The sequence below is a fragment of the Aplysia californica genome, unplaced genomic scaffold (genome assembly GCF_000002075.1).
Source record: "Aplysia californica isolate F4 #8 unplaced genomic scaffold, AplCal3.0 scaffold00262, whole genome shotgun sequence".
Taxonomy (NCBI): Eukaryota; Metazoa; Mollusca; class Gastropoda; order Aplysiida; family Aplysiidae; genus Aplysia; species Aplysia californica.
This window is the reverse complement of record NW_004797532.1, coordinates 210,734-219,118: the sequence shown is the minus strand read 5'-3', so window position 1 is coordinate 219,118 and position 8,385 is coordinate 210,734. Positions and strand designations below refer to the sequence as shown.

General features: G+C 39.7%; 1 long non-coding RNA gene across 1 annotated transcript; it reads right to left on the bottom strand.

The window, feature by feature from the left end:
• Window positions 1–2,808: 2,808 nt before the first annotated feature.
• LOC106012109 lies at window positions 2,809–8,042 on the bottom strand. Its single transcript, XR_004858661.1, has 2 exons — window positions 7,872–8,042; window positions 2,809–5,362 (listed from the first exon to the last, which is right to left on the bottom strand). It is a non-coding gene; the product is annotated as an uncharacterized LOC106012109 (long non-coding RNA).
• Between the last annotated feature and the right edge of the window lie 343 nt (window positions 8,043–8,385).

Below are 8,385 nucleotides of genomic sequence, written 5' to 3'. Positions count from 1 at the left end.
ACAAGATCTTTCGCTGTCTATAGCCGGGTACCCATTCCCACCTGGGTGAAGTGAGGAAAATTCGTGTAAAGTGCCTTTCCCAAGGACACAACGCCAGGTCCCTGACGGGATTCGAACCCACAACCTTACGGTTGCGAGTCCGAGAGCCTAACCACTAGGCCACCGACGCCACGATTACGAACATGAACATGTTTGTGTTTTTCCTTATTCACGGATAGATATATGCGTGAAATTCACTAAGCTTAATTGGTTTAGAGGGAGATGTTTACCTACACCAGTGCACCAAGTATGAAATATTTGCTTTACGACGAGCCAAAAAAATATTTTTAAGAAGACAAAGACCAATCTGTTTAGAATGTCAAAAAAGATAAAGGACCTATAAGATCAGTGAATTTACAGCTCGGGTTCTGGTGCAGAGTCATCTAACTCTATGTCTATCACAATGTATCCATGTCGGTCGAAGCCTACTTTAGACGATTTTAAGACCACAGAGGGATCTCTAGCGTGCGCAACACGCACATAGGACCTCCGAGATTTTTCGCCCTTATCCGAGAAGGCTAGACGTTCGATCTTACCTAACCTTAGATCAGGGGTGTGGCTGAAAGAAAGCAGTAAGAAGGAGCCACGAGTATACAGGAAAGGTGGTGAAAAGAGAACATTCTAAAGAAAAAAATGTTTTCGTCCATGCCAGGTTTCGATCTTTTGGCCTTTTGCATGAGAGGCAAATACCATACCTCGCCAGTTGAGAAACTTGTTGGTGATCTAGCGAAACAAAGAATGGGAGAGCCCATGTGTGTCAACAATGAAGGCCGGAGCGACTGAGAAGGGAGGTTGTTGCATGCGCAGACAATGACAAGCAGAACGCATCGCGTGATAGGCCAGCCTAGGCCTAGTCTAGATTATCTAGGCCTACCATGCCTCTCACTTCTCCGATGCGAAGATGGAGAGGTCACAGCAATGTGGTGGATGGAGCGAATATGTGATGTACAGATGGAATGCACCATAGAGTGTAATTTGGTGGGGTACAACACAGCGATCGAGTGGGCCTATAGCCCCTTCTTTCTGATCGCCAACGCCGAGCTGTCAACATCGCTAGCGCTAGAGGAAGAAACCTGATTCGATTTTTGATCAGTAAGACCTAGAGGTCATGTTGAAACAAAATCAAAATCAGGGGAGATAACAAAAATAAAAAAACACAACACCAAACTCATAGATTAGGACTACTTTATTATTTCCCTTGAATTTATTATTGGAACCCTTATAGCGAACATCTTGCTATAACGGACATTTTGCACCGGTCCCCTCCCTCTCGTTATAACAGGATTCCACTGTATATATAAGTAGCATGTAGTCTACGAATGCAACGTGGCATGTAGCCAGCTAATCAAACGTAAAATGTAACTAACTGAAGGCACCACGTTGTTAGAACAACGTACGAGGGGCATACCAAAAGTTTTTTACATGACCATGAAGGAATGGAGGTAGAAACCTGAAATTTGGGATTTTCCTAGAATGTATGAAAATTTGGGTTGATTTTTGATTACTGGTTTTAACACCAGTGCACTGTAAGTGAATGAAGGTATGTTGTTCTCCAGTTTCAACGTAAACATGGAGAAAATTGAGCGCAAAGCAGTAATGAAATTTTTATTCTTGCATGGCAAGCAATTACAGGAAATTTTTACGGAGATGCATGCCGTATATGGAACTGATTGCCCATCATATGCTGTGGTACAATTTAGGGGTAAAAAATTCAAATGCGGATTCCTGGACATTGAAGATGACCACCGTGGTGGTCGCCCAGTGACAGCAACAACAGAAGAGAATGGGTTGAAATTCAAGAAACTTGTGCTGTCTGATAGGCGGGTGACAGTCAAACGTTTCGGCAAAGAAACTAGGCTTAGCTTGGGATTAGTTGAACAAATCTTAAACGAACATTTGAAAATGACCCACGTTTGTTGACTCCTCCTCAAATGTGTGGATTCTTGTCAAGAATTGCTTGGTCTGTATGAAAAAGATGAAACTAAATCTTTTGAAAGACGTGTAACCATGGATGAGACATGGGTCCACCACTACGATCAAGAGCCAAAATCTGCATCATTGCAATGGAAACCACTCTCGTCTCCAACACCAAAGAAGTCAAAGGTGCAGCCATCAAGTGGAAAAGTGATGCTATCAGTTTTTGGGGATGAAGAAGGAGTGATTATGACAGACTATCTTGAAAATGGACATTCGATCACCGGAGACCATTATTCTAACCAGCTAAAAAAAAAATTACGAGAGGCTATAAAAGAAAAACGCAGTAGAGGAAAGATCGGAAAAGGCATGTTGCTGCTTCACGACAACGGACCAGCACACACTTCAAGAAAAGCTGCAGAAACTGCACGAGAAAGTGGCTATGAAATTTTCCGCATCCACCCTATTCTCCAGATTTAGCCGCGTCCGATTTTTTTTATTCTACAAACTGAAAAAGGAATTAAAAGAAAAGCATTTTGAAAGTGATGATGAGGTCAAAGAAGCGGTAGAAGGCCGGTTTTCTGACAAAGAGAGGGTCTTCTATTCTCAGGGTCTTTTCAAGGTCATACACGGATGGCGAAAATGTATAACTGTGGGAGGCGACAACACAGAGAAAGATTAGGGTTAGAACCAAGTTTCAGCGTTCTACCTTTTCTCCTTCATGGTCAGGTAAAAAAAAACTTTTGTATGCCCCTCGTATATTACGTGATGGGCGAAAAGAGCAAATCTCTCCTTTACAGATAATAATAAGCCAGAGCGAAGTGCAACAACAAACACACACCAAATTGTAAGATATTTTTCAAATATTGGGAACAAAAAGAAAGCATTTCGCCATTTAAAACATTTAGATCTATCATAGTTCATTTTCATTTTAACAACTGTGCGTTATTAGAGCAAAGTAGAGTTTGTAACTACTTGCCATTGAAACATTGACACAAAAATGTTCACAAATCAAGGACTGGTAAGTCGCACTTGCATAAATTCAACCATATTTTAAGTAAGTAAATGTATTAAGTGTTCAAGGTCATTGGCCCACATCACATAAAATATTCATTAAAAAAAAAGAAAGTTTCCATAATGAAATGTGTCGAAAATGGGGCTATTTTAGGACACTAATGCAACATAATTTATTTGAAACATTATGTACTCTCTTCGGAAGAATGATAAAGTTCATCATTGTTGTCTTATCAGATCTCATTTTGTAATTAATGGCATTTTCACAAGATTGTAAGGCAGAATTGCATTAATGGCACTTTCACAAGATTGTAAGGCAGAATGGCATTAATACAACATCGTCGAGCAGAAAGATAAGAGACAATGAATCACAGGAAGGTATCAGAATAAAAAACGAATAAATAAATTCCACTTTAAGGACCCACCCCGGTGATTACCATCTAAACACCGTGTTTCAACGACCTACGCTTGACATCATTGTAACCTTGAACTCACTAAACACTCGGCTACTACGTGAATTCACTCACTAGTAAAGACTTCAGTGAGGGATATATTCTGACTCAAGTCCAGGTTAAGAGTAAAGTCATAGATGAGCCATAAATACAATTATGCCGTTCGGGCCTATAAACATTGTCCGTCCAATAGACAATACGAACATATGAAAGTAAAAAGGTGAAAAAAATCAGCCATTTAGAGAGGACCAAGTGGTTCACTGAAGGGCCGCAAATACAGGGGGATCCACACAAAAAACCCACACAAAAACGGTACAACGTTTTCTCCGAATATCTCGCACAAAATTGTTCTAGAGTGCTGTAGTTTGGAACATACACAATTCATTCCAACGGAATTTGTTTGACATAAAATCCACGACGAAGAAATTTATTTTGAAAACGGAAATGGCTTTAAGAAAGAAAGCACACAAATTCCTTTTGGCTTCTAAATATTATCTTCAAATCTGAAACGCAAAAATTCAGTAGGGAGGAAGATATGTACAAAACAAGTTGTATAGTTGTTGGTCTGTGGTTGTGTGTTTATTTTGTTGTTGTTGTTTTGTTTTTGTTTTTTTGTTTTTTTTTTGGGGGGGGTGGATCTCCCTGTATTTTAAATTAAAATAGAGTATATAGATTGCATCTACGAACTGTATTCAAGCAAATTGGCAAGGGCTCGTATCGGGACCATGCAGCCCGGTGTCCCCCTAGAGGCACTAGCCACAAACTATGTACTCTGACATATTTCCGGTTCACCACAGAGCACACTATTTCACTCAATTTTGGAACCAAATAAAGAGCAAGTGGGGAAAAGGTTGCCCGTGCACTCGACCATAGGTGTCAAGACGAGGTCAAATCAAGGGCTTGTCAATTTTTTAATAGAGGTATTAGTATCGTCTTGTTCATTTGTCTTGCTTTTGATAAAGAAAATATCCAGCTATCAAGAATAGAAGTCAAGATAATATTTTCTATTGAAGGGGGTGGGGGTCGCCTAATGTCAGAGGTAAAATTAGCGAAAAATGGCCCCCAAAGTTGGTTACTTCCAAAACTTCAGTGTCCTTGACGACTGCAAATTGACATTTTTGCGCCTTTGATCAACGTTGTTTTTGCAGTAAAATCAAAGTAGAAATGAGTATTTAGATTGACATAAAGGGTGTCTAGCCAAAACAAGATTTTGTTTTATTGCCCAACGGCCAGAAAAATGCTGGTTTCTTTGGTTTCATTATTTTGAGGAGCTCCTGATTTCACCACGATGTACCAGAAAGGACTAGTGTATGGAGTTTTATTGACGTGTCCATGGTGAGCACCAGAGCAGCAAAACTTTTATAGAGAGCAGAGAGCTGCGTACGTGACAGGACCCGATCTATGATAGGCCTAATGTAATTCAAATCTGTGACGTGATGTTCCAAAAGTCTTTGGTTCCACATTTCAAAGAACCGGGAAACCAACAAGACCTTTAGCAAAGATGATCCGATGGTGTGCCTAATGTGGTCCAAAATTCAATTCCAAATGGACAGAAATAAATACAGACAATATGACTTTTCCACTAGAAGTGTTGCATTTACGACAGCTGCTGTTACTTCCCGCGCATTTCCTTCTCATAGTCAATCGTCCTCCTACACGGACTTTTTTAATGAGAAAATTTTACAGCAAAAGAACAAATCAACACTAAATTAAAGGCTGTGATCATGAGAATACATATAACAACATACCATACTGTGTTTTCGCAACTATTGTTACAGTTACAAATACAGTCTGGACAGTTACTGCCAGTAGGAGGAGGTTTCATTCCGGAAGGTGGCGTCTCACTGTCCTCAGCAGGTGGGGTTGACTTGGAGAAGGGTAGTGTAGTTGTTATGGGGACAACAGTGGGGTTCTGCAAATCCTCCCCAGAGGTAGACGGCTCCCTGTTAACAGTCGGCGGAGATAAGATTAGGAACAGAGGCCGGTGACATGACAAGAGAATAACTATGCGTCTAGAAAAAATAGCTGATAAATTAAATTGTAATACTTTTGTTGTAATTAATTCAACACTTTAAAGTATACAGTTCTTCAAGGATTGTGCATACAATAAATTCTTTCCGCCTATCGATATTACAATTTTAAATGTTACATGTTGATCTTTTCAATTCCTTCATTGCAACACTTTGGCAAATATTTATACATTTATCTATTAACTTTAATGGTTTCCCTTTTTCCTTTTGTTTTCAGAAGGTTGGAAAAAGAACAAAAGATGAGGGAAGGGGGTGAACCTGACGAGACCCAGACGAACTACTCGAGGAATGGACTTGCAAATCATGCATGTCCATTCCCCACTCAGTCTGGCACACTCCAGAGAAGTTTCTTTTCCCACAATCATCTGATTTGTTACTCCTGTACCCTTTCCGTATTACTTTGATTTTCTTCCGAACCTCGCTCAATTCTTAATCCATTTATGCTTTCAGAGTTTTGCAGTTCTTCGGAGTTTAGCATTGCCACGAGAGTAGTCCCATGTGGTTTGTTGGATGACAGTTGTCAGTTCTTTTCTGGGAAGTTTCTACTCGATGTGGCGCATCATGCTTCGATATGTCTTTCTGCTGAGACTTTGTATCCATGTCAGCCCCGGTTGGCCCTGGCAGACAGGGTCGAAGCGACCCGCTTCCTAAAGATCTTAATTGTGCCAACAGCGGCGTAAAACATCTACAATTAATTATCAAACACACAGGAAAACCCTACCTCCTGTTGAAGTTGCGTTAGAACCTGTTCAATTCCACCCCCACCCCAAATCCCCTTTCCAGTGACAGACTGACTTTGAGAACACCAAGGGTGCAGAATGGCTCAAAAATTTTTGAAGGCTTAGACCCGGACTGTTTTAGAACCAGTACTGTTTTGTATTATAATTGCATCCTACTTTATTCTCCGATGGGAATTGATTGTATGGTGGTAGTTTTAGAACAGTTTTATCATCGGGTTGCGTTGTTTTTTTCCTCAGCTTCAACACATTGAGAACTCAAGAAAGGAAAACAGATGCGTATGACCATAAAAACACGGAAAATGCAGTCGACATTGAAAAGAGTGTCTCTCTCTCCCCTCCGTCAACACAAAAGACTGTGAAGGACTTTCTCATAGCCAAAATTATGTCACTGGCCTGTCAGGAAGGTCTACAGTAAATACAAAACATAATATTTCTTTTCGTTAGAGATTGTGAAAATCATTCCAGATGCTATGTTAATCTTTCAGAGTGCCCTCTAACAGTTGGCAGAATTAATTTTTATGCGTTTTCTCTTCCATATTATTTTGTTTTTCTAATTTCGGAATAATCAAAAGTCTTGAAACCTCCTAAAGCCTTGCACTTGTTTCTTTTCAACTCATCATACTATTTCTCAAACCATACCTGCTTGCAGTGCTAGGACTCGCACTCCCTCACTGTCATTCATTCAGCCACTTTAAATACTGCTATCCCAATGATCCTGACAGGCTCTGACCTAGGCCTTCTTAGTACGATATAAGACAGCCTAGGCTCTGCCAGATTCGTCTCAGCAGGTGAGTCGTCAACCCACATTCTGACTACGACAAAATTCCTCCGATTTCAAAGCTTACATGAATACAACTTTCTTGCTCTCATTCCATGCTATCCTCTTAACTGACCACTTAATAGTACACTTCTGCCGTCTTGTGACAAAAAGACGTGTATTTGTTATTTGGTCAAGTAGCATTTTTATACAAGGGAGGAAGCCTTTTTCATGGCCCGTCTCCCCATCTTGGTTGTCTGGCTGTACAATAAAATTAAGGAAAATATGGGCTTTTGAAAATATACGTTGTGACATAATTAGATATCGATACTGTAATGAAAAAAGAAATTTTTATCAGTTACTCGATAACTATTTACTGTTTACCTCAGCAAATAGACAAAAGTTACACTGGCCATTGAATATTAACAAGAAATAATCAGATCAATCAAATTTTACTTAAGTTGAAACACAAAAAAGATTACTTTTTGTCTCTCCTGCAAAATTTCCATTTTTGGCATCTACCTTTCTCTGTCATAAGACGCCAGACTTTCCGTCTTGTCCTTACCATAGTACCGTACTTGTAGGCCTATCCCATCGAGTTACAAAATGTCTTGATTTTCAATTGCCAATTGTATAGGCAAAAGTTACAAACAACGCTACAGCTACTCTGTGATAAACTGGTGAATTCTCCATTTTCAGCGGATCCACATCTCGCATTTGCCAAAGACATAGTATTATCCAATACTAAGCATATATTCAATAGAGATCGTTCAAACTTGTTGACAAAAAAGGAACTTAGTATATCTGAACAAGTACCCGCTGTCACTTTGAAAATGTGAGACAAACAGATATAGATTGGGTTGGTAGAAAGCAGGGGAGGGATGGGGTGAAAGACAGAAAGACAGACGTGTATAAATGTACAAACCTGCATTTTGAATATCCTTGATTCTTGGTGCAAACACCCTCCAGAATGTATCCTTGTTTTTTACAGCACTTACAATATACTTCATCTTTCTCCAAATAATACATATCATCGTCTACATCTGTGATCATCTCGTTCTCTGCCCTGGGTAGCAGCAATGTGAGGAGCAGAAAAAAAGCAGAATAAAAATTATTAGAACGCTTTCGTCACATCAATTGAAAAAGTCAGAGAGAGCCCTCCAGTCTTTTCTCACAGCACCCCCCCCCCCCCCCCCCCCCCCAACTTGCTGTTTTGATTCAAAGGTCAGTCATTTCAAAATTAGAGCGCAAAACTGAAATCACAAGAAAAAATCCCATTTCACCAAAACATAAATGAGGGATCATCATTATAATTTTCAATAGTTCATAAATGACTTTCAATATTGTTTTTGTAAGAATTTAACAGTGAAGAAATGTTTGTCTTTTAACTAAAAGAAATATGCTTCCAAACAGACTGTGGGTGACTTCGTTGAGAAACT